The sequence below is a fragment of the Puntigrus tetrazona genome, chromosome 8 (assembly GCF_018831695.1).
Source record: "Puntigrus tetrazona isolate hp1 chromosome 8, ASM1883169v1, whole genome shotgun sequence".
NCBI classification, from domain to species: domain Eukaryota; kingdom Metazoa; phylum Chordata; class Actinopteri; order Cypriniformes; family Cyprinidae; genus Puntigrus; species Puntigrus tetrazona.
Window position 1 is genome coordinate 24,139,215 of NC_056706.1, and position 22,874 is coordinate 24,162,088.

The following is a 22,874-nucleotide window of genomic DNA, read 5'->3' on the forward strand; positions in this document are numbered from 1 at the left end:
TCCAAAGCAGAATAAGCTTTTTCAGTCTGTTTCTACTTTTGGACCCAGAAAGTGATATTAGAGCTCAAAACGCACAATTTGCTTAGTTTTTGACTTTTTTGAGCAGAAATGCAGTTTTAGTGTTTCTGAGCAAATTAACTCAAATCAAGCCTAGAAATGCTAGAAACGCTGTTTCTCAGTGAGAAAAAGCTTTTTCTTGCAGTTCCAAAGCAGAATAAGCTTTTTCAGTCTATCTCTACTTTTGGACCCAGAAAGTGATATTAGAGCTCAAAACGCACAATTTGCTTAGTTTTTGATTTTTTTGAGCAGAAATGCAGTTTTAGTGTTTCTGAGCAAATTAACTCAAATCAAGCCTAGAAATGCTAGAAAAGCTGTTTCTCAGTGAGAGAAAGATTTTTCTTGCAGTTCCAAAGCAGAATAAGCTTTTTCAGTCTGTTTCTACTTTTGGACCCAGAAAGTGATATTAGAGCTCAAAACGCACAATTTGCTTAGTTTTTGACTTTTTTGAGCATAAATGCTGTTTTAGTGTTTCTGAGCAAATTAACTCAAAACAAGTCTAGATATACCTTAAAAGTTGTTTCTCAGTGAGACAAAGCTTTTTCTTGCAGTTCCAAAACAGAATAAGCTTTTTCAGTCTGTTTCTACTTTTGGACCCAGAAAGTGATATTGGAGCTCAAAACGCACGATTTGCTTAGTTTATGAAGTTTTTGAGCAGAAATGCAGTTTTAGAGTTTCTGAGCAAATTAACTCAAATCAAGCCTAGAAATGCTAGAAACGCTGTTCCTCAGTGAGAAAAAGCTTTTTCTTGCAGTTCCAAAGCAGAATAAGCTTTTTCAGTCTATCTCTACTTTTGGACCCAGAAAGTGATATTAGAGCTCAAAACCTACAATTTGCTTAGTTTTTGATTTTTTTGAGCAGAAATGCAGTTTTAGTGTTTCTGAGCAAATTAACTCAAATCAAGCCTAGAAATGCAAGAAAAGTTGTTTCTCAGTGAGAGAAAGCTTTTTCTTGCAGTTCCAAAACAGAATAAGCTTTTTCAGTCTGTTTCTACTTTTGGACCCAGAAAGTGATATTAGAGCTCAAAACGCACAATTTGCTTAGTTTTTGACTTTTTTGAGCAGAAATGCAGTTTTAGTGTTTCTGAGCAAATTAACTCAAAACAAGCCTAGATATACCTTAAAAGTTGTTTCTCAGTGAGACAAAGCTTTTTCTTGCAGTTCCAAAGCAGAATAAGCTTTTTCAGTCTATCTCTACTTTTGGACCCAGAAAGTGATATTAGAGCTCAAAACGCACAATTTGCTTAGTTTTTGAAGTTTTTGAGCAGAAATGCAGTTTTAGTGTTTCTGAGCAAAGTAACTCAAATCAAGCCTAGAAATGCTAGAAACGCTGTTTCTCAGTGAGAAAAAGCTTTTTCTTGCAGTTCCAAAGCAGAATAAGCTTTTTCAGTCTATTTGTACTTTTGGACCCAGAAAGTGATATTAGAGCTCAAAACGCACAATTTGCTTAGTTTTTGATTTTTTTGAGCAGAAATGCAGTTTTAGTGTTTCTGAGCAAATTAACTCAAATCAAGCCTAGAAATGCTAGAAACGCTGTTTCTCAGTGAGAGAAAGCTTTTTCTTGCAGTTCCAAAGCAGAATAAGCTTTTTCAGTCTGTTTCTACTTTTGGACCCAGAAAGTGATATTAGAGCTCAAAACGCACAATTTGCTTAGTTTTTGACTTTATCTTAGCAGAAATGCAGTTTTAGTGTTTCTGAGCAAATTAACTCAAAACAAGCCTAGATATACCTTAAAAGTTGTTTCTCAGTGAGACAAAGCTTTTTCTTGCAGTTCCAAAGCAGAATAAGCTTTTTCAGTCTGTTTCTACTTTTGGACCCAGAAAGTGATATTAGAGCTCAAAACGCACAATTTGCTTAGTTTTTGACTTTTTTGAGCAGAAATGCTGTTTTAGTGTTTCTGAGCAAATTATCTCAAATCAAGCCTAGAAATGCTAGAAACGCTGTTTCTCAGTGAGAGAAAGCTTTTTCTTGCAGTTCCAAAGCAGAATAAGCTTTTTCAGTCTGTTTCTACTTTTGGACCCAGAAAGTGATATTAGAGCTCAAAACGCACAATTTGCTTAGTTTTTGACTTTTTGAGCAGAAATGCAGTTTTAGTGTTTCTGAGCAAATTAACTCAAATCAAGCCTAGAAATGCTAGAAACGCTGTTTCTCAGTGAGAAAAAGCTTTTTTCTTGCAGTTCCAAAGCAGAATAAGCTTTTTCAGTCTATTTCTACTTTTGGACCCAGAAAGTGATATTAGAGCTCAAAACGCACGATTTGCTTAGTTTATGAAGTTTTTGAGCAGAAATGCAGTTTTAGTGTTTCTGAGCAAATTAACTCAAATCAAGCCTAGAAATGCTAGAAACGCTGTTTCTCAGTGAGAAAAAGCTTTTTCTTGCAGTTCCAAAGCAGAATAAGCTTTTTCAGTCTATCTCTACTTTTGGACCCAGAAAGTGATATTAGAGCTCAAAACGCACAATTTGCTTAGTTTTTGATTTTTTTGAGCAGAAATGCAGTTTTAGTGTTTCTGAGCAAATTAACTCAAATCAAGCCTAGAAATGCTAGAAAAGCTGTTTCTCAGTGAGAGAAAGCTTTTTCTTGCAGTTCCAAAGCAGAATAAGCTTTTTCAGTCTGTTTCTACTTTTGGACCCAGAAAGTGATATTAGAGCTCAAAACGCACAATTTGCTTAGTTTTTGACTTTTTTGAGCAGAAATGCTGTTTTAGTGTTTCTGAGCAAATTAACTCAAAACAAGCCTAGATATACCTTAAAAGTTGTTTCTCAGTGAGACAAAGCTTTTTCTTGCAGTTCCAAACAGAATAAGCTTTTTCAGTCTGTTTCTACTTTTGGACCCAGAAAGTGATATTAGAGCTCAAAACGCACAATTTGCTTAGTTTTTGACTTTTTTGAGCAGAAATGCAGTTTTAGTGTTTCTGAGCAAATTATCTCAAATCAAGCCTAGAAATGCTAGAAAAGCTGTTTCTCAGTGAGAGAAAGCTTTTTCTTGCAGTTCCAAAGCAGAATAAGCTTTTTCAGTCTGTTTCTACTTTTGGACCCAGAAAGTGATATTAGAGCTCAAAACGCACAATTTGCTTAGTTTTTGACTTTTTTGAGCAGAAATGCAGTTTTAGTGTTTCTGAGCAAATTATCTCAAATCAAGCCTAGAAATGCTAGAAACGCTGTTTCTCAGTGAGAGAAAGCTTTTTCTTGCAGTTCCAAAGCAGAATAAGCTTTTTCAGTCTGTTTCTACTTTTGGACCCAGAAAGTGATATTAGAGCTCAAAACGCACAATTTGCTTAGTTTTTGACTTTTTTGAGCATAAATGCTGTTTTAGTGTTTCTGAGCAAATTAACTCAAATCAAGCCTAGAAATGCTAGAAACGCTGTTTCTCAGTGAGAAAAAGCTTTTTCTTGCAGTTCCAAAGCAGAATAAGCTTTTTCAGTCTATCTCTACTTTTGGACCCAGAAAGTGATATTAGAGCTCAAAACGCACAATTTGCTTAGTTTTTGATTTTTTTGAGCAGAAATGCAGTTTTAGTGTTTCTGATCAAATTAACTCAAATCAAGCCTAGAAATGCTAGAAAAGCTGTTTCTCAGTGAGAGAAAGCTTTTTCTTGCAGTTCCAAAGCAGAATAAGCTTTTTCAGTCTGTTTCTACTTTTGGACCCAGAAAGTGATATTAGAGCTCAAAACGCACAATTTGCTTAGTTTTTGACTTTTTTGAGCAGAAATGCTGTTTTAGTGTTTCTGAGCAAATTAACTCAAAACAAGCCTAGATATACCTTTAAAAGTTGTTTCTCAGTGAGACAAAGCTTTTTTCTTGCAGTTCCAAAGCAGAATAAGCTTTTTCAGTCTATTTCTAATTTTAGACCCAGAAAGTGATATTAGAGCTCAAAACGCACAATTTGCTTAGTTTTTGAAGTTTTTGAGCAGAAATGCAGTTTTAGTGTTTCTGAGCAAAGTAACTCAAATCAAGCCTAGAAATGCTAGAAACGCTGTTTCTCAGTGAGAAAAAGCTTTTTCTTGCAGTTCCAAAGCAGAATAAGCTTTTTCAGTCTATTTCTACTTTTGGACCCAGAAAGTGATATTAGAGCTCAAAACGCACAATTTGCTTAGTTTTTGATTTTTTTGAGCAAAAATGCAGTTTTAGTGTTTCTGAGCAAATTAACTCAAAACAAGCCTAGATATACCTTAAAAGTTGTTTCTCAGTGAGACAAAGATTTTTCTTGCAGTTCCAAAACAGAATAAGCTTTTTCAGTCTGTTTCTACTTTTGGACCCAGAAAGTAATATTAGAGCTCAAAACGCACAATTTGCTTAGTTTTTGATTTTTTTGATCAGAAATCCAGTTTTAGTGTTTCTGAGTAAATTAACTCAAATCATGCCTAGAAATGCTAGAAACGCTGTTTTTCAGTGAGAGAAAGCTTTTTCTTGCAGTTACAAAGCAGAATAAGCTTTTTCAGTCTGTTTCTACTTTTGGACCCAGAAAGTGATATTAGAGCTCAAAACGCACAATTTGCTTAGTTTTTGACTTTTTTGAGCAGAAATGCAGTTTTAGTGTTTCTGAGCAAATTAACTTAAAACAAGCCTAGATATACCTTAAAAGTTGTTTCTCAGTGAGACAAAGCTTTTTCTTGCAGTTCCAAAGCAGAATAAGCTTTTTCAGTCTATTTCTACTTTTGGACCCAGAAAGTGATATTAGAGCTCAAAACGCACAATTTGCTTAGTTTTTGACTTTATCTTAGCAGAAATGCTGTTTTAGTGTTTCTGAGCAAATTAACTCAAAACAAGCCTAGAAATGCTAGAAACGCTGTGTTTCTCAGTGAGAAAAAGCTTTTTCTTGCAGTTCCAAAGCAGAATAAGCTTTTTCAGTCTATCTCTACTTTTGGACCCAGAAAGTGATATTAGAGCTCAAAACGAACAATTTGCTTAGTTTTTGATTTTTTTGAGCAGAATTCAGTTTTAGTGTTTCTGAGCAAATTAACTCAAATCAAGCCTAGAAATGCTAGAAAAGCTGTTTCTCAGTGAGAGAAAGCTTTTTCTTGCAGTTCCAAAGCAGAATAAGCTTTTTCAGTCTGTTTCTACTTTTGGACCCAGAAAGTGATATTAGAGCTCAAAACGCACAATTTGCTTAGTTTTTGACTTTTTTGAGCAGAAATGCAGTTTTAGTGTTTCTGAGCAAATTAACTTAAAACAAGCCTAGATATACCTTAAAAGTTGTTTCTCAGTGAGACAAAGCTTTTTCTTGCAGTTCCAAAGCAGAATAAGCTTTTTCAGTCTATCTCTACTTTTGGACCCAGAAAGTGATATTAGAGCTCAAAACGAACAATTTGCTTAGTTTTTGATTTTTTTGAGCAGAATTCAGTTTTAGTGTTTCTGAGCAAATTAACTCAAATCAAGCCTAGAAAGGCTAGAAAAGCTGTTTCTCAGTGAGAGAAAGCTTTTTCTTGCAGTTCCAAAGCAGAATAAGCTTTTTCAGTCTGTTTCTACTTTGGACCCAGAAAGTGATATTAGAGCTCAAAACGCACAATTTGCTTAGTTTTTGAAGTTTTTGAGCAGAAATGCAGTTTTAGTGTTTCTGAGCAAATTAACTCAAAACAAGCCTAGAAATGCTAGAAACGCTGTTTCTCAGTGAGAAAAAGCTTTTCTTGCAGTTCCAAAGCAGAATAAGCTTTTTCAGTCTATTTCTACTTTTGGACCCAGAAAGTGATATTAGAGCTCAAAACGCACAATTTGCTTAGTTTTTGATTTTTTGAGCAGAAATGCAGTTTTAGTGTTTCTGAGCAAATTAACTCAAATCAAGCCTAGAAATGCTAGAAAAGCTGTTTCTCAGTGAGAGAAAGCTTTTTCTTTGCAGTTCCAAAGCAGAATAAGCTTTTTCAGTCTGTTTCTACTTTTGGACCCAGAAAGTGATATTAGAGCTCAAAACGCACAATTTGCTTAGTTTTTGACTTTTTTTGAGCAGAAATGCTGTTTTAGTGTTTCTGAGCAAATTAACTCAAAACAAGCCTAGATATACCTTAAAAGTTGTTTCTCAGTGAGACAAAGCTTTTTCTTGCAGTTCCAAACAGAATAAGCTTTTTCAGTCTGTTTCTACTTTTGGACCCAGAAAGTGATATTAGAGCTCAAAACGCACAATTTGCTTAGTTTTTGACTTTTTGAGCAGAAATGCAGTTTTAGTGTTTCTGAGCAAATTAACTCAAAACAAACCTAGATATACCTTAAAAGTTGTTTCTCAGTGAGACAAAGCTTTTTCTTGCAGTTCCAAAGCAGAATAAGCTTTTTCAGTCTGTTTCTACTTTTGGACCCAGAAAGTGATATTAGAGCTCAAAACGCACATTTTTCTTAGTTTTTGACTTTATCTTAGCAGAAATGCTGTTTTTATTGTTTCTGAGCAAATTAACTCAAAACAAGCCTAGATATACCTTAAAAGTTGTTTCTCAGTGAGACAAAGCTTTTTCTTGCAGTTCCAAATCAGAATAAGCTTTTTCAGTCTATCTCTACTTTTGGACCCAGAAAGTGATATTAGAGCTCAAAACGCACAATTTGCTTAGTTTTTGATTTTTTTGAGCAGAAATGCAGTTTTAGTGTTTCTGAGCAAATTAACTCAAATCAAGCCTAGAAATGCTAGAAAAGCTGTTTCTCAGTGAGAGAAAGCTTTTTCTTGCAGTTCCAAAGCAGAATAAGCTTTTTCAGTCTGTTTCTACTTTTGGACCCAGAAAGTGATATTAGAGCTCAAAACGCACAATTTGCTTAGTTTTTGACTTTTTTGAGCAGAAATGCTGTTTTAGTGTTTCTGAGCAAATTAACTCAAAACAAGCCTAGATATACCTTAAAAGTTGTTTCTCAGTGAGACAAAGCTTTTTCTTGCAGTTCCAAAGCAGAATAAGCTTTTTCAGTCTATTTCTAATTTTAGACCCAGAAAGTGATATTAGAGCTCAAAACGCACAATTTGCGTAGTTTTTGACTTTATCTTAGCAGAAATGCTGTTTTAGTGTTTCTGAGCAAATTAACTCAAAACAAGTCTAGAAATGCTATAAACGCTATTTCTCAGTGAGAAAAAGCTTTTTCTTGCAGTTCCAAAGCAGAATAAGCTTTTTCAGTCTATTTCTAATTTTAGACCCAGAAAGTGATATTAGAGCTCAAAACGCACAATTTGCTTAGTTTTTGACTTTTTGAGCAGAAATGCAGTTTTAGTGTTTCTGAGCAAATTAACTCAAAACAAGCCTAGATATACCTTAGAAAGTTGTTTCTCAGTGAGACAAAGCTTTTTCTTGCAGTTCCAAAGCAGAATAAGCTTTTTCAGTCTGTTTCTACTTTTGGACCCAGAAAGTGATATTAGAGCTCAAAACGCACAATTTGCTTAGTTTTTGACTTTTTTGAGCAGAAATGCAGTTTTAGTGTTTCTTAGCAAATTAACTCAAATCAAGCCTAGAAATGCTAGAAACGCTGTTTCTCAGTGAGAAAAAGCTTTTTCTTGCAGTTCCAAAGCAGAATAAGCTTTTTCAGTCTATTTCTACTTTGGACCCAGAAAGTGATATTAGAGCTCAAAACGCACAATTTGCCTAGTTTATGAAGTTTTTGAGCAGAAATGCAGTTTTAGTGTTTCTGAGCAAATTAACTCAAATCAAGCCTAGAAATGCTAGAAAAGCTGTTTCTCAGTGAGAGAAAGCTTTTTCTTGCAGTTCCAAAGCAGAATAAGCTTTTTCAGTCTGTTTCTACTTTTGGACCCAGAAAGTGATATTAGAGCTCAAAACGCACAATTTGCTTAGTTTTTGACTTTTTTGAGCAGAAATGCAGTTTTAGTGTTTCTGAGCAAATTAACTCAAAACAAGCCTAGATATACCTTAAAAGTTGTTTCTCAGTGAGACAAAGCTTTTTCTTGCAGTTCCAAAGCAGAATAAGCTTTTTCAGTCTATCTCTACTTTTGGACCCAGAAAGTGATATTAGAGCTCAAAACGAACAATTTGCTTAGTTTTTGATTTTTTTGAGCAGAATTCAGTTTTAGTGTTTCTGAGCAAATTAACTCAAATCAAGCCTAGAAAGGCTAGAAAAGCTGTTTCTCAGTGAGAGAAAGCTTTTTCTTGCAGTTCCAAAGCAGAATAAGCTTTTTCAGTCTGTTTCTACTTTTGGACCCAGAAAGTGATATTAGAGCTCAAAACGCACAATTTGCTTAGTTTTTGAAGTTTTTGAGCAGAAATGCAGTTTTAGTGTTTCTGAGCAAATTAACTCAAAACAAGCCTAGAAATGCTAGAAACGCTGTTTCTCAGTGAGAAAAAGCTTTTCTTGCAGTTCCAAAGCAGAATAAGCTTTTTCAGTCTATTTCTACTTTTGGACCCAGAAAGTGATATTAGAGCTCAAAACGCACGATTTGCTTAGTTTATGAAGTTTTTGAGCAGAAATGCAGTTTTAGTATTTCTGAGCAAATTAACTCAAATCAAGCCTAGAAATGCTAGAAACGCTGTTTCTCAGTGAGAAAAAGCTTTTTCTTGCAGTTCCAAAGCAGAAAAGCTTTTTCAGTCTATTTCTACTTTTGGACCCAGAAAGTGATATTAGAGCTCAAAACGCACAATTTGCTTAGTTTTTGATTTTTTGAGCAGAAATGCAGTTTTAGTGTTTCTGAGCAAATTAACTCAAATCAAGCCTAGAAATGCTAGAAAAGCTGTTTCTCAGTGAGAGAAAGCTTTTTCTTGCAGTTCCAAAGCAGAATAAGCTTTTTCAGTCTGTTTCTACTTTTGGACCCAGAAAGTGATATTAGAGCTCAAAACGCACAATTTGCTTAGTTTTTGACTTTTTTGAGCAGAAATGCTGTTTTAGTGTTTCTGAGCAAATTAACTCAAAACAAGCCTAGATATACCTTAAAAGTTGTTTCTCAGTGAGACAAAGCTTTTTCTTGCAGTTCCAAAACAGAATAAGCTTTTTCAGTCTGTTTCTACTTTTGGACCCAGAAAGTGATATTAGAGCTCAAAACGCACAATTTGCTTAGTTTTTGACTTTTTTGAGCAGAAATGCAGTTTTAGTGTTTCTGAGCAAATTAACTCAAAACAAACCTAGATATACCTTAAAAGTTGTTTCTCAGTGAGACAAAGCTTTTTCTTGCAGTTCCAAAGCAGAATAAGCTTTTTCAGTCTGTTTCTACTTTTGGACCCAGAAAGTGATATTAGAGCTCAAAACGCACATTTTTCTTAGTTTTTGACTTTATCTTAGCAGAAATGCTGTTTTTATTGTTTCTGAGCAAATTAACTCAAAACAAGCCTAGATATACCTTAAAAGTTGTTTCTCAGTGAGACAAAGCTTTTTCTTGCAGTTCCAAATCAGAATAAGCTTTTTCAGTCTGTTTCTACTTTTGGACCCAGAAAGTGATATTAGAGCTCAAAACGCACGATTTGCTTAGTTTATGACTTTTTTTGAGCAGAAATGCAGTTTTAGTGTTTCTGAGCAAATTAACTCAAATCAAGCCTAGAAATGCTAGAAACGCTGTTTCTCAGTGAGAAAAAGCTTTTTCTTGCAGTTCCAAAGCAGAATAAGCTTTTTCAGTCTATCTCTACTTTTGGACCCAGAAAGTGATATTAGAGCTCAAAACGCACAATTTGCTTAGTTTTTGATTTTTTTGAGCAGAAATGCAGTTTTAGTGTTTCTGAGCAAATTAACTCAAATCAAGCCTAGAAATGCTAGAAAAGCTGTTTCTCAGTGAGAGAAAGCTTTTTCTTGCAGTTCCAAAGCAGAATAAGCTTTTTCAGTCTGTTTCTACTTTTGGACCCAGAAAGTGATATTAGAGCTCAAAACGCACAATTTGCTTAGTTTTTGACTTTTTGAGCAGAAATGCTGTTTTAGTGTTTCTGAGCAAATTAACTCAAAACAAGCCTAGATATACCTTAAAAGTTGTTTCTCAGTGAGACAAAGCTTTTTCTTGCAGTTCCAAAGCAGAATAAGCTTTTTCAGTCTATTTCTAATTTTAGACCCAGAAAGTGATATTAGAGCTCAAAACGCACAATTTGCTTAGTTTTTGACTTTATCTTAGCAGAAATGCTGTTTTAGTGTTTCTGAGCAAATTAACTCAAAACAAGTCTAGAAATGCTATAAACGCTATTTCTCAGTGAGAAAAGCTTTTTCTTGCAGTTCCAAAGCAGAATAAGCTTTTTCAGTCTATTTCTAATTTTAGACCCAGAAAGTGATATTAGAGCTCAAAACGCACAATTTGCTTAGTTTTTGACTTTTTTGAGCAGAAATGCAGTTTTAGTGTTTCTGAGCAAATTAACTCAAAACAAGCCTAGATATACCTTAAAAGTTGTTTCTCAGTGAGACAAAGCTTTTTCTTGCAGTTCCAAAGCAGAATAAGCTTTTTCAGTCTGTTTCTACTTTTGGACCCAGAAAGTGATATTAGAGCTCAAAACGCACAATTTGTTTAGTTTTTGACTTTTTGAGCAGAAATGCAGTTTTAGTGTTTCTTAGCAAATTAACTCAAATCAAGCCTAGAAATGCTAGAAACGCTGTTTCTCAGTGAGAAAAAGCTTTTTCTTGCAGTTCTAAAGCAGAATAAGCTTTTTCAGTCTATTTCTACTTTTGGACCCAGAAAGTGATATTAGAGCTCAAAACGCACAATTTGCCTAGTTTATGAAGTTTTTGAGCAGAAATGCAGTTTTAGTGTTTCTGAGCAAATTAACTCAAATCAAGCCTAGAAATGCTAGAAACGCTGTTTTTCAGTGAGAAAAAGCTTTTTCTTGCAGTTCCAAAGCAGAATAAGCTTTTTCAGTCTATCTCTACTTTTGGACCCAGAAAGTGATATTAGAGCTCAAAACGCACAATTTGTTTAGTTTTAGATTTTTGAGCAGAAATGCAGTTTTAGTGTTTCTGAGCAAATTAACTCAAAATAAGCCTAGATATACCTTAAAAGTTGTTTCTCAGTGAGACAAAGCTTTTTCTTGCAGTTCCAAACAGAATAAGCTTTTTCAGTCTGTTTCTACTTTTGGACCCAGAAAGTGATATTAGAGCTCAAAACGCACAATTTGCTTAGTTTTTGACTTTTTTGAGCAGAAATGCAGTTTTAGTGTTTCTGAGCAAATTAACTCAAATCAAGCCTAGAAATGCTAGAAACGCTGTTTCTCAGTGAGAAAAAGCTTTTTCTTGCAGTTCCCAAAGCAGAATAAGCTTTTTCAGTCTATCTCTACTTTTGGACCCAGAAAGTGATATTAGAGCTCAAAACGCACAATTTGCTTAGTTTTTGATTTTTTTGAGCAGAAATGCAGCTTTAGTGTTTCTGAGCAAATTAACTCAAATCAAGCCTAGAAATGCTAGAAACGCTGTTTCTCAGTGAGAGAAAGCTTTTTCTTGCAGTTCCAAAGCAGAATAAGCTTTTTCAGTCTGTTTCTACTTTTGGACCCAGAAAGTGATATTAGAGCTCAAAACGCACAATTTGCTTAGTTTTTGACTTTTTTGAGCAGAAATGCAGTTTTAGTGTTTCTGAGCAAATTAACTCAAATCAAGCCTAGAAATGCTAGAAACAGTTGTTTCTCAGTGAGAAAAAGCTTTTTCTTGCAGTTCCAAAGCAGAATAAGCTTTTTCAGTCTATCTCTACTTTTGGACCCAGAAAGTGATATTAGAGCTCAAAACGCACAATTTGCTTAGTTTTTGATTTTTTTGAGCAGAAATGCAGCTTTAGTGTTTCTGAGCAAATTAACTCAAATCAAGCCTAGAAATGCTAGAAAAGCTGTTCGTCAGTGAGAGAAAGCTTTTTCTTGCAGTTCCAAAGCAGAATAAGCTTTTTCAGTCTGTTTCTACTTTTGGACCCAGAAAGTGATATTAGAGCTCAAAACGCACAATTTGCTTAGTTTTTGACTTTTTTGAGCATAAATGCTGTTTTAGTGTTTCTGAGCAAATTAACTCAAAACAAGTCTAGATATACCTTAAAAGTTGTTTCTCAGTGAGACAAAGCTTTTTCTTGCAGTTCCAAACCAGAATAAGCTTTTTCAGTCTATCTCTACTTTTGGACCCAGAAAGTCATATTAGAGCTCAAAACGCACAATTTGCTTAGTTTTTGATTTTTTTGAGCAGAAATGCAGTTTTAGTGTTTCTGAGCAAATTAACTCAAATCAAGCCTAGAAATGCTAGAAAAGCTGTTTCTCAGTGAGAGAAAGCTTTTTCTTGCAGTTCCAAAGCAGAAAAAGCTTTTTCAGTCTGTTTCTACTTTTGGACCCAGAAAGTGATATTAGAGCTCAAAACGCACAATTTGCTTAGTTTTTGACTTTTTTGAGCAGAAATGCAGTTTTAGTGTTTCTGAGCAAATTAACTCAAAACAAGCCTAGATATACCTTAAAAGTTGTTTCTCAGTGAGACAAAGCTTTTTCTTGCAGTTCCAAAGCAGAATAAGCTTTTTCAGTCTATCTCTACTTTTGGACCCAGAAAGTGATATTAGAGCTCAAAACGCACAATTTGCTTAGTTTTTGAAGTTTTTGAGCAGAAATGCAGTTTTAGTGTTTCTGAGCAAAGTAACTCAAATCAAGCCTAGAAATGCTAGAAACGCTGTTTCTCAGTGAGAAAAGCTTTTTTCTTGCAGTTCCAAAGCAGAATAAGCTTTTTCAGTCTATTTCTACTTTTGGACCCAGAAAGTGATATTAGAGCTCAAAACGCACAATTTGCTTAGTTTTTGATTTTTTTGAGCAGAAATGCAGTTTTAGTGTTTCTGAACAAATTAACTCAAATCAAGCCTAGAAATGCTAGAAACGCTGTTTCTCAGTGAGAGAAAGCTTTTTCTTGCAGTTCCAAAGCAGAATAAGCTTTTTCAGTCTGTTTCTACTTTTGGACCCAGAAAGTGATATTAGAGCTCAAAACGCACAATTTGCTTAGTTTTTGATTTTTTTTTAGCAGAAATGCAGTTTTAGTGTTTCTGAGCAAATTAACTCAAAACAAGCCTAGATATACCTTAAAAGTTGTTTCTCAGTGAGACAAAGCTTTTTCTTGCAGTTCCAAAGCAGAATAAGCTTTTTCAGTCTATCTCTACTTTTGGACCCAGAAAGTGATATTAGAGCTCAAAACGCACAATTTGCTTAGTTTTTGACTTTTTTGAGCAGAAATGCAGTTTTAGTGTTTCTGAGCAAATTAACTCAAAACAAGCCTAGATATACCTTAAAAGTTGTTTCTCAGTGAGACAAAGCTTTTTCTTGCAGTTCCAAAGCAGAATAAGCTTTTTCAGTCTGTTTCTACTTTTGGACCCAGAAAGTGATATTAGAGCTCAAAACGCACAATTTGCTTAGTTTTTGACTTTTTGAGCATAAATGCTGTTTTAGTGTTTCTGAGCAAATTAACTCAAAACAAGTCTAGATATACTTAAAAGTTGTTTCTCAGTGAGACAAAGCTTTTTCTTGCAGTTCCAAAACAGAATAAGCTTTTTTCAGTCTGTTTCTACTTTTGGACCCAGAAAGTGATATTAGAGCTCAAAACGCACAATTTGCTTAGTTTTTGACTTTTTGAGCAGAAATGCAGTTTTAGTGTTTCTTAGCAAATTAACTCAAATCAAGCCTAGAATGCTAGAAACGCTGTTTCTCAGTGAGAAAAAGCTTTTTCTTGCAGTTCCAAAGCAGAATAAGCTTTTTCAGTCTGTTTCTACTTTTGGACCCAGAAAGTGATATTAGAGCTCAAAACGCACGATTTGCTTAGTTTATGAAGTTTTTGAGCAGAAATTCAGTTTTAGTGTTTCTGAGCAAATTAACTCAAATCAAGCCTAGAAATGCTAGAAACGCTGTTCCTCAGTGAGAAAAAGCTTTTTCTTGCAGTTCCAAAGCAGAATAAGCTTTTTCAGTCTATCTCTACTTTTGGACCCAGAAAGTGATATTAGAGCTCAAAACGCACAATTTGCTTAGTTTTTGATTTTTTTGAGCAGAAATGCAGTTTTAGTGTTTCTGAGCAAATTAACTCAAATCAAGCCTAGAAATGCTAGAAAAGCTGTTTCTCAGTGAGAGAAAGCTTTTTCTTGCAGTTCCAAAGCAGAAAAAGCTTTTTCAGTCTGTTTCTACTTTTGGACCCAGAAAGTGATATTAGAGCTCAAAACGCACAATTTGCTTAGTTTTTGACTTTTTTGAGCAGAAATGCAGTTTTAGTGTTTCTGAGCAAATTAACTCAAAACAAGCCTAGATATACCTTAAAAGTTGTTTCTCAGTGAGACAAAGCTTTTTCTTGCAGTTCCAAAGCAGAATAAGCTTTTTCAGTCTATCTCTACTTTTGGACCCAGAAAGTGATATTAGAGCTCAAAACGAACAATTTGCTTAGTTTTTGATTTTTTTGAGCAGAATTCAGTTTTAGTGTTTCTGAGCAAATTAACTCAAATCAAGCCTAGATATACCTTAAAAGTTGTTTCTCAGTGAGAGAAAGCTTTTTCTTGCAGTTCCAAAGCAGAATAAGCTTTTTCAGTCTGTTTCTACTTTTGGACCCAGAAAGTGATATTAGAGCTCAAAACGCACAATTTGCTTAGTTTTTGAAGTTTTTGAGCAGAAATGCAGTTTTAGTGTTTCTGAGCAAATTAACTCAAAACAAGCCTAGATATACCTTAAAAGTTGTTTCTCAGTGAGACAAAGCTTTTTCTTGCAGTTCCAAAGCAGAATAAGCTTTTTCAGTCTGTTTCTACGTTTGGACCCAGAAAGTGATATTAGAGCTCAAAACGCACAATTTGCTTAGTTTTTGACTTTTTTGAGCAGAAATGCAGTTTTAGTGTTTCTGAGCAAATTATCTCAAATCAAGCCTAGAAATGCTAGAAACGCTGTTTCTCAGTGAGAGAAAGCTTTTTCTTGCAGTTCCAAAGCAGAATAAGCTTTTTCAGTCTGTTTCTACTTTTGGACCCAGAAAGTGATATTAGAGCTCAAAATGCACGATTTGCTTAGTTTATGAAGTTTTTGAGCAGAAATGCAGTTTTAGTGTTTCTGAGCAAATTAACTCAAATCAAGCCTAGAAATGCTAGAAACGCTGTTTCTCAGTGAGAAAAAGCTTTTCTTGCAGTTCCAAAGCAGAATAAGCTTTTTCAGTCTATCTCTACTTTTGGACCCAGAAAGTGATATTAGAGCTCAAAACGAACAATTTGCTTAGTTTTTGATTTTTTTGAGCAGAATTCAGTTTTAGTGTTTCTGAGCAAATTAACTCAAATCAAGCCTAGAAATGCTAGAAAAGCTGTTTCTCAGTGAGAGAAAGCTTTTTCTTGCAGTTCCAAAGCAGAATAAGCTTTTTCAGTCTGTTTCTACTTTTGGACCCAGAAAGTGATATTAGAGCTCAAAACGCACAATTTGCTTAGTTTTTGAAGTTTTTGAGCAGAAATGCTGTTTTAGTGTTTCTGAGCAAATTAACTCAAAACAAGCCTAGAAATGCTATAAATGCTGTTTCTCAGTGAGAAAAAGCTTTTTCTTGCAGTTCCAAAGCAGAATAAGCTTTTTCAGTCTATTTCTAATTTTAGACCCAGAAAGTGATATTAGAGCTCAAAACGCACAATTTGCTTAGTTTTTGACTTTTTTGAGCAGAAATGCAGTTTTAGTGTTTCTGAGCAAATTAACTCAAAACAAGCCTAGAAAGGCTAGAAAAGCTGTTTCTCAGTGAGAGAAAGCTTTTTCTTGCAGTTCCAAAGCAGAATAAGCTTTTTCAGTCTGTTTCTACTTTTGGACCCAGAAAGTGATATTAGAGCTCAAAACGCACAATTTGCTTAGTTTTTGACTTTTTTGAGCATAAATGCTGTTTTAGTGTTTCTGAGCAAATTAACTCAAAACAAGCCTAGATATACCTTAAAAGTTGTTTCTCAGTGAGACAAAGCTTTTTCTTGCAGTTCCAAAGCAGAATAAGCTTTTTCAGTCTATCTCTACTTTTGGACCCAGAAAGTGATATTAGAGCTCAAAACGCACAATTTGCTTAGTTTTTGAAGTTTTTGAGCAGAAATGCAGTTTTAGTGTTTCTGAGCAAATTAACTCAAAACAAGCCTAGAAATGCTAGAAACGCTGTTTCTCAGTGAGAAAAAGCTTTTTCTTGCAGTTCCAAAGCAGAATAAGCTTTTTCAGTCTATTTCTACTTTTGGACCCAGAAAGTGATATTAGAGCTCAAAACGCACGATTTGCTTAGTTTATGAAGTTTTTGAGCAGAAATGCAGTTTTAGTATTTCTGAGCAAATTAACTCAAATCAAGCCTAGAAATGCTAGAAACGCTGTTTCTCAGTGAGAAAAAGCTTTTTCTTGCAATTCCAAAGCAGAAAAAGCTTTTTCAGTCTATTTCTACTTTGGACCCAGAAAGTGATATTAGAGCTCAAAACGCACAATTTGTTTAGTTTTTGATTTTTTGAGCAGAAATGCAGTTTTAGTGTTTCTGAGCAAATTAACTCAAATCAAGCCTAGAAATGCTAGAAACGCTGTTTCTCAGTGAGAGAAAGCTTTTTCTTGCAGTTCCAAAGCAGAATAAGCTTTTTCAGTCTGTTTCTACTTTTGGACCCAGAAAGTGATATTAGAGCTCAAAATGCACGATTTGCTTAGTTTTATGAGTTTTTTGAGCAGAAATGCAGTTTTAGTGTTTCTGAGCAAATTAACTCAAATCAAGCCTAGAAATGCTAGAAACGCTGTTTCTCAGTGAGAAAAAGCTTTTTCTTGCAGTTCCAAAGCAGAATAAGCTTTTTCAGTCTGTTTCTACTTTTGGACCCAGAAAGTGATATTAGAGCTCAAAACGCACAATTTGCTTAGTTTTTGACTTTTTGAGCAGAAATGCAGTTTTAGTGTTTCTGAGCAAATTAACTCAAAACAAACCTAGATATACCTTAAAAGTTGTTTCTCAGTGAGACAAAAGCTTTTTCTTGCAGTTCCAAAGCAGAATAAGCTTTTTCAGTCTGTTTCTACTTTTGGACCCAGAAAGTGATATTAGAGCTCAAAACGCACATTTTGCTTAGTTTTTGACTTTATCTTAGCAGAAATGCTGTTTTTATTGTTTCTGAGCAAATTAACTCAAAACAAGCCTAGATATACCTTAAAAGTTGTTTCTCAGTGAGACAAAGCTTTTTCTTGCAGTTCCAAATCAGAATAAGCTTTTTCAGTCTGTTTCTACTTTTGGACCCAGAAAGTGATATTAGAGCTCAAAACGCACGATTTGCTTAGTTTATGAAGTTTTTGAGCAGAAATGCAGTTTTAGTGTTTCTGAGCAAATTAACTCAAATCAAGCCTAGAAATGCTAGAAACGCTGTTTCTCAGTGAGAAAAAGCTTTTTCTTGCAGTTCCAAAGCAGAATAAGCTTTTTCAGTCTATCTCTACTTTTGGACCCAGAAAGTGATATTAGAGCTCAAAACGCACAATTTGCTTAGTTTTTGAAGTTTTTGAGCAGAAATGCAGTTTTAGTGTTTCTGAGCAAATTAACTCAAAACAAGCCTAGAAATGCTAGAAACGCTGTTTCTCAGTGAGAAAAAGCTTTTTCTTGCAGTTCCAAAGCAGAATAAGCTTTTTCAGTCTATTTCTACTTTTGGACCCAGAAAGTGATATTAGAGCTCAAAACGCACGATTTGCTTAGTTTATGAAGTTTTTGAGCAGAAATGCAGTTTTAGTATTTCTGAGCAAATTAACTCAAATCAAGCCTAGAAATGCTAGAAACGCTGTTTCTCAGTGAGAGAAAGCTTTTTCTTGCAGTTCCAAAGCAGAAAAAGCTTTTTCAGTCTATTTCTACTTTTGGACCCAGAAAGTGATATTAGAGCTCAAAACGCACAATTTGCTTAGTTTTTGATTTTTTGAGCAGAAATGCAGTTTTAGTGTTTCTGAGCAAATTAACTCAAATCAAGCCTAGAAATGCTAGAAACGCTGTTTCTCAGTGAGAGAAAGCTTTTTCTTGCAGTTCCAAAGCAGAATAAGCTTTTTCAGTCTGTTTCTACTTTTGGACCCAGAAAGTGATATTAGAGCTCAAAACGCACAATTTGCTTAGTTTTGATTTTTTTGAGCAGAAATGCAGTTTTAGTGTTTCTGAGCAAATTAACTCAAATCAAGCCTAGAAATGCTAGAAACGCTGTTTCTCAGTGAGAGAAAGCTTTTTCTTGCAGTTCCAAAGCAGAATAAGCTTTTTCAGTCTGTTTCTACTTTTGGACCCAGAAAGTGATATTAGAGCTCAAAATGCACGATTTGCTTAGTTTATGAGTTTTTTGAGCAGAAATGCAGTTTTAGTGTTTCTGAGCAAATTAACTCAAATCAAGCCTAGAAATGCTAGGAAACGTTGTTTCTCAGTGAGAAAAAGCTTTTTCTTGCAGTTCCAAAGCAGAATAAGCTTTTTCAGTCTGTTTCTACTTTGGACCCAGAAAGTGATATTAGAGCTCAAAACGCACAATTTGCTTAGTTTTTGACTTTTTTTGAGCAGAAATGCAGTTTTAGTGTTTCTGAGCAAATTAACTCAAAACAAACCTAGATATACCTTAAAAGTTGTTTCTCAGTGAGACAAAGCTTTTTCTTGCAGTTCCAAAGCAGAATAAGCTTTTTCAGTCTGTTTCTACTTTTGGACCCAGAAAGTGATATTAGAGCTCAAAACGCACATTTTGCTTAGTTTTTGACTTTATCTTTAGCAGAAATGCTGTTTTTATTGTTTCTGAGCAAATTAACTCAAAACAAGCCTAGATATACCTTAAAAGTTGTTTCTCAGTGAGACAAAGCTTTTTCTTGCAGTTCCAAATCAGAATAAGCTTTTTCAGTCTGTTTCTACTTTTGGACCCAGAAAGTGATATTAGAGCTCAAAACGCACGATTTGCTTAGTTTATGAAGTTTTTGAGCAGAAATGCAGTTTTAGTGTTTCTGAGCAAATTAACTCAAATCAAGCCTAGAAATGCTAGGAAAACGCTGTTTTCAGTGAGAAAAAGCTTTTTCTTGCAGTTCCAAAGCAGAATAAGCTTTTTCAGTCTATCTCTACTTTGGACCCAGAAAGTGATATTAGAGCTCAAAAACGCACAATTTGCTTAGTTTTTGATTTTTTGAGCAGAAATGCAGTTTTAGTGTTTCTGAGCAAATTAACTCAAATCAAGCCTAGAAATGCTAGAAAAGCTGTTTCTCAGTGAGAGAAAGCTTTTTCTTGCAGTTCCAAAGCAGAATAAGCTTTTTCAGTCTGTTTCTACTTTTGGACCCAGAAAGTGATATTAGAGCTCAAAACGCACAATTTGCTTAGTTTTTGACTTTTTGAGCAGAAATGCTGTTTTAGTGTTTCTGAGCAAATTAACTCAAAACAAGCCTAGATATACCTTAAAAGTTGTTTCTCAGTGAGACAAAGCTTTTCTTGCAGTTCCAAAGCAGAATAAGCTTTTTCAGTCTATCTCTACTTTTGGACCCAGAAAGTGATATTAGAGCTCAAAACGCACAATTTGCTTAGTTTTTGAAGTTTTTGAGCAGAAATGCAGTTTTAGTGTTTCTGAGCAAATTAACTCAAAACAAGCCTAGAAATGCTAGAAACGCTGTTTCTCAGTGAGAAAAAGCTTTTTCTTGCAGTTCCAAAGCAGAATAAGCTTTTTCAGTCTATTTCTACTTTTGGACCCAGAAAGTGATATTAGAGCTCAAAACGCACGATTTGCTTAGTTTATGAAGTTTTTGAGCAGAAATGCAGTTTTAGTATTTCTGAGCAAATTAACTCAAATCAAGCCTAGAAATGCTAGAAACGCTGTTTCTCAGTGAGAAAAAGCTTTTTCTTGCAATTCCAAAGCAGAAAAAGCTTTTTCAGTCTATTTCTACTTTTGGACCCAGAAAGTGATATTAGAGCTCAAAACGCACAATTTGCTTAGTTTTTGATTTTTTTGAGCAGAAATGCAGTTTTAGTGTTTCTGAGCAAATTAACTCAAATCAAGCCTAGAAATGCTAGAAACGCTGTTTCTCAGTGAGAGAAAGCTTTTTCTTGCAGTTCCAAAGCAGAATAAGCTTTTTCAGTCTGTTTCTACTTTTGGACCCAGAAAGTGATATTAGAGCTCAAAACGCACAATTTGCTTAGTTTTTGAAGTTTTTGAGCAGAAATGCTGTTTTAGTGTTTCTGAGCAAATTAACTCAAAACAAGCCTAGAAATGCTATAAATGCTGTTTCTCAGTGAGAAAAAGCTTTTTCTTGCAGTTCCAAAGCAGAATAAGCTTTTTCAGTCTATTTCTAATTTTAGACCCAGAAAGTGATATTAGAGCTCAAAACGCACAATTTGCTTAGTTTTTGACTTTTTTGAGCAGAAATGCAGTTTTAGTGTTTCTGAGCAAATTAACTCAAAACAAGCCTAGAAAGGCTAGAAAAGCTGTTTCTCAGTGAGAGAAAGCTTTTTCTTGCAGTTCCAAAGCAGAATAAGCTTTTTCAGTCTGTTTCTACTTTTGGACCCAGAAAGTGATATTAGAGCTCAAAACGCACAATTTGCTTAGTTTTTGACTTTTTTGAGCATAAATGCTGTTTTAGTGTTTCTGAGCAAATTAACTCAAAACAAGCCTAGATATACCTTAAAAGTTGTTTCTCAGTGAGACAAAGCTTTTTCTTGCAGTTCCAAAGCAGAATAAGCTTTTTCAGTCTATCTCTACTTTTGGACCCAGAAAGTGATATTAGAGCTCAAAACGCACAATTTGCTTAGTTTTTGAAGTTTTTGAGCAGAAATGCAGTTTTAGTGTTTCTGAGCAAATTAACTCAAAACAAGCCTAGAAATGCTAGAAACGCTGTTTCTCAGTGAGAAAAAGCTTTTTCTTGCAGTTCCAAAGCAGAATAAGCTTTTTCAGTCTATTTCTAATTTTAGACCCAGAAAGTGATATTAGAGCTCAAAACGCACAATTTGCTTAGTTTTTGACTTTTTTGAGCAGAAATGCAGTTTTAGTGTTTCTGAGCAAATTAACTCAAAACAAGCCTAGAAAGGCTAGAAAAGCTGTTTCTCAGTGAGAGAAAGCTTTTTCTTGCAGTTCCAAAGCAGAATAAGCTTTTTCAGTCTGTTTCTACTTTTGGACCCAGAAAGTGATATTAGAGCTCAAAACGCACAATTTGCTTTAGTTTTTGACTTTTTGAGCATAAATGCTGTTTTAGTGTTTCTGAGCAAATTAACTCAAAACAAGCCTAGATATACCTTAAAAGTTGTTTCTCAGTGAGACAAAGCTTTTTCTTGCAGTTCCAAAGCAGAATAAGCTTTTTCAGTCTATCTCTACTTTTGGACCCAGAAAGTGATATTAGAGCTCAAAACGCACAATTTGCTTAGTTTTTGAAGTTTTTGAGCAGAAATGCAGTTTTAGTGTTTCTGAGCAAATTAACTCAAAACAAGCCTAGAAATGCTAGAAACGCTGTTTCTCAGTAAGAAAAGCTTTTTCTTGCAATTCCAAAGCAGAATAAGCTTTTTCAGTCTATTTCTACTTTTGGACCCAGAAAGTGATATTAGAGCTCAAAACGCACAATTTGCTTAGTTTTTGATTTTTTTGAGCAGAAATGCAGTTTTAGTGTTTCTGAGCAAATTAACTCAAATCAAGCCTAGAAATGCTAGAAAACCTGTTTCTCAGTGAGAGAAAGCTTTTTCTTGCAGTTCCAAAGCAGAATAAGCTTTTTCAGTCTGTTTCTACTTTGGACCCAGAAAGTGATATTAGAGCTCAAAACGCATAATTTGTTTAGTTTTTGACTTTTTGAGCAGAAATGCTGTTTTAGTGTTTCTGAGCAAATTAACTCAAAACAAGCCTAGATATACCTTAAAAGTTGTTTCTCAGTGAGACAAAGCTTTTTCTTGCAGTTCCAAAGCAGAATAAGCTTTTTCAGTCTGTTTCTACTTTTGGACCCAGAAAGTGATATTAGAGCTCAAACGCATTAATTTGCTTAGTTTTTGACTTTTGAGCAGAAATGCAGTTTTAGTGTTTCTTAGCAAATTAACTCAAATCAAGCCTAGAAATGCTAGAAACGCTGTTTCTCAGTGAGAAAAAGCTTTTTCTTGCAGTTCTAAAGCAGAATAAGCTTTTTCAGTCTGTTTCTACTTTTGGACCCAGAAAGTGATATTAGAGCTCAAACGCATCGATTTGTTTAGTTTATGAAGTTTTTGAGCAGAAATGCAGTTTTAGTGTTTCTGAGCAAATTAACTCAAAACAAGCCTAGATATACCTTAAAAGTTGTTTCTCAGTGAGACAAAGCTTTTTCTTGCAGTTCCAAAGCAGAATAAGCTTTTTCAGTCTGTTTCTACTTTTGGACCCAGAAAGTGATATTAGAGCTCAAAACGCACAATTTGCTTAGTTTTTTGACTTTTTTGAGCAGAAATGCAGTTTTAGTGTTTCTAGCAAATTAACTCAAATCAAGCCTAGAAATGCTAGAGAAACGCTGTTTTTTCAGTGAGAAAAAGCTTTTTCTTGCAGTTCTAAAGCAGAATGCTTTTTCAGTCTGTTTCTCACTTTTGGACCCAGAAAGTGATATTAGAGCTCAAAACGCACAATTTGCTTAGTTTTTTGACTTTTTGAGCAGAAATGCAGTTTTAGTGTTTCTGAGCAAATTAACTCAAAACAAGCCCTAGATATACCTTAAAAGTTGTTTCTCAGTGAGACAAAGCTTTTTCTTTGCAGTTCCAAAGCAGAATAAGCTTTTTCAGTCTATCTCTACTTTTGGACCCAGAAAGTGATATTAGAGCTCAAAACGCACAATTTGCTTAGTTTTTGAAGTTTTTGAGCAGAAATGCAGTTTTAGTGTTTCTGAGCAAAGTAACTCAAATCAAGCCTAGAAATGCTAGAAACGCTGTTTCTCAGTGAGAAAAGCTTTTTCTTGCAGTTCCAAAGCAGAATAAGCTTTTTTCAGTCTATTTCTACTTTTGGACCCAGAAAGTGATATTAGAGCTCAAAACGCACAATTTGCTTAGTTTTTGATTTTTTTTTGAGCAGAAATGCAGTTTTAGTGTTTCTGAACAAATTAACTCAA